Source organism: Limulus polyphemus, unplaced genomic scaffold (assembly GCF_000517525.1).
Source record: "Limulus polyphemus unplaced genomic scaffold, Limulus_polyphemus-2.1.2 Scaffold3841, whole genome shotgun sequence".
Lineage (NCBI taxonomy): Eukaryota > Metazoa > Arthropoda > Merostomata > Xiphosura > Limulidae > Limulus > Limulus polyphemus.
Genome location: NW_013669451.1, coordinates 17056 through 20770, shown reverse-complemented (window position 1 = coordinate 20770; position 3715 = coordinate 17056).

Here is a 3715-nt window from a genome sequence, read left to right as displayed (position 1 = left end):
CCTCAGATTGTGAGTCGAGCGCCTTATCCACCTGGCCATGCCGGGCACTCTCGTTACCTTACCTGCGTATTGTTACATTATAGCGCCGCTCGCGTAGTGCAGAGAAAGTTCGAGGCCTCAGTGAATGAAATATAAATATAGGCGACCAAGCGAGCGCAAGTTAAGAAGTATAGTAAAGTGAAGTCAAGCGTAGTTCAGACAGAAAATTAGTTAGCAAAAGAAAACATAAAGTTCGCCAGCGTGTGAGTGATTAGCCGTAATGGACAATATATTAAAGTGAATTTCACAGTTTAATAGAGATAAGGAGAATAATTTGTCTTGTCAAAGGGTGTTCTAAAGTAATTGAACCCGTCTGTGTGTACTTTGACGAAAATAAGACAATCATTTAAAATTCTAGATACAACTGTGGTAACCCATGGGGTAACATAAGTGGATTATTCATTGATAAGTGTAGAGAAAAATAATTTGTCTTGTCAATTGAATTCTAAAGTAATTGAATCAGTCTGAGTAGACTTTTGACAAGAAAAGAGAATTATTTAGAGTTTTAGATAAAACTGTGATTTCCTACAGTGTTAAGAATTTTTGTACATACGTTTGCCTTGTTTTGAATATATTGTTTTAAAACAAGTGGAATGTGTGCTGTCCGTTTATTGTTAGAATTTATCACCAACAAGTCACATACACCTTAAAGAATCCAAGCCCATATATATAAAACCCTGACAATGTGCATATTTGAAATGTAGCTGCCTTCCCTCTAGTCTATCATTTAAAAATTAGGTATGACTAGCCCTCAATTAGCTTTGTGCAAAACTTAATAAACAGCAACCTATCATTTTTACTTTATCCACTGCTGTGAGTTCGCTTTTGATTTTTTTAATTACTTCTCATCATGCACTTCCTTCAGACCATAAAAATCTTATGTTGTAGTAACATTTCGTAGTTTTCCCTTGATTGTAAAAAATAAGATGGAATAATGTCAACACTACCTATGGGTTTGTTCAGGGAACAGTTTTTAAAAGTTAGAAATTGACCTTCATCATTCACTTTCTTCTGACCCATGTCGTATATAAGAATACTTGTGTTTTCCATAGCCTTATGTAAATACAGTATTTTTAAAAATTATGTACGCATTCTGGTATACGCAGTTTTCACATACCAAGTGGTCATGACAGTTGGTATTGATTTCGTTTTTGCTCCTTTGTCAGTCTCTGGATATAACACCTGTTCTGCCTATGAAGGAATATGGCTGTAATGTACCTTGTGCAAGAAAATAGAAAGCAGTGTCTTCCAATGATAAGGTGATATCTCGAGGTTACAATGTCCCTTAATTATGTGAATGGCCAGTCAGCAGTGCTAGTCGTTCAGGGTAAATCCGGCATTCGTTATTAGATAAGAACATTAGACTTAAACATTCCTGTATAAAATGTCTAGATAAATAGTCAGGTAGCTGATCCGGTAACAGCTATTTGTCAACCAAGCAAGCACGCACTGTATTTGTGTTATACTAAATACTGTTCACTTGTATTTTACATTATGTCTACTCTCATCAGCCTATAGGGTGTGCAGTGTACAGGGGTCTACCAAACCTTAATTCCATTAACCTTAAAAGGTCTGCTAACAAACAGTAGTAATATGGGAACATTAAAGTTTTCAGAAAGACTGTGATATCAGCAACTGACGAATATTGTTCTGCTAGTCATTCTTAGAACATGCTGTGTCATGGCTCCGTAACCAATTTATCCTGCACATGGACCCACAACTAAGTTTGGCCGCTGTTGTGACTCATTACTTCATTCTCACGAACACGGTTATTCAGAAAATTTTAAAACTACCCTGCAATAGATATAGTGTTGAATCTTTATTCAACAGACTTGTCCCATTGCTTGAAGGAAAATCAGATTGACTTGGATATAATACACTCACAAATAATACACCAAGTAGAACATACATTGTAAAAGTTGATGTGAAACAAATTTTTGAAGTATGTTTTGAATACATAGTTTTATAGACAATTATTATAGTGTTGTAGCTTATATTTTTAATCTAGATATTTCCAACATTTTGTGTTGTTATTTATCTGAAAGGAAGTGATAGGCATAGTGACCAGAACATTATTGAAACAATTAGAGCCATACCGTATATAAAAAGCGAGGTCATATAGATTGGATTATTGAATCTGTTAGCCACTAATTAACAAGTACATGCGTTAATTTGTTTGTAACTATACACAACTTAGCCCTTTCCACACGGGTCAAAGGCCATGTCATCGCGTTTTTTGACTAGCATTCAAAATGTTATTGAACTACTATTTTATGTATTTATGTGGCCCAGCATTGCCAGTTGGTTAGGGCACTCGACTCGCAATCTGAGTGTCGCGGGTTCGAAACATGTTCGCCCCTTTCAGCCGTGAAGCGGTCAATTCGTTGGTTAAAGAGTAGCCCAAGGGTTGGCGGTAGGTGGTGATGATTAGCTGCCTTCCCTCTAGTCTTACACTGCTCAATTAGGGACGGCTAGCGCAGATAGCCCTCGTGTAGCTTTGCGCGAAATTCAAAACAAACAAACCACCATAAGAAATTTGGAAATAAATATAAATTATGCTTCTTTCGTTCTAGAATGACTACAAATTATAACATGAAAACATAAATGTTTAGACTAAATAGCTTGAATCTCATAACACATTATATATTTATTATTTTATTATATTGACCTTACAGCTGTGCCCGCTAACAATACAGAAGTTACAATGACGTGGTGCATGTGCCCTCATGCTACTGTATCCAACAATATGAAACTGACCTTTAGTCTCAACGAAGTGACCTGTCTTGGTTGTGTTTTAGTAACTAGTATTTTGTAAAATATAGATTATACAGTCACATTTCACTTATTATACATAAAATATGTATATAGATTACTACTATTTACAAATAACTTCTTAAACTTATTTTTCATAAAAAAACAGAACAGTAAATAAAGAAGTAAAGGAAACAATTATCTCTTCTAGTTATAACCTTTGTACTTGGTTGCTACTTGACATAAGTTGCTAAGCCTCTTAAAATTTTGCACATGGAGGATATGAAACAAAATAATTTTTTTAGATTTTATATACATACAGTTGAATTACCAAAAAATCAAAAATTACTATATCGACACCATAGAACTCAATTATAATTTATCAATTTTAGTAACAAGGCTGTATTTGGGTCTAAAAAAATATGAAACTTTGAACAAACTAAAGACTCAAGTTACCTTTATGCCGTCTGGTATCGAAAGAAAGATATATAATATAAAAATTTTAAAATGGCTAAGAAAGCCACTAGGGGGACATTCTGAGCTTTCCATTAGTTATTCACAAGCCATATATAGAAGTAAGTTTATATAAGGGACGTTTCCAAGAGGTGAGTGGGGCCACTGCTTTGATTCAGTAATGAGAGCAAAAAGAAAAGATAAGAGGCTCTTATTTTATATTCTAACTTGTCAATATCGGTAATTTGAGTTCCTAATTCGTACAAAACTATAGAATGTGTATTTTGACATCACAAACATCTAATTTAAACCAGTGCTGCATTCAACATACCACGTGACACACAAAAATCGATGTTTAGGTGTGTTTTTTAATATTTACTTTTAAATTATGAAATTAAATAATGTATAATACTAAAATTTGAAGTATATTCTGCAGTTTGATACCAAACTTAATGACATAAATACATGTGTG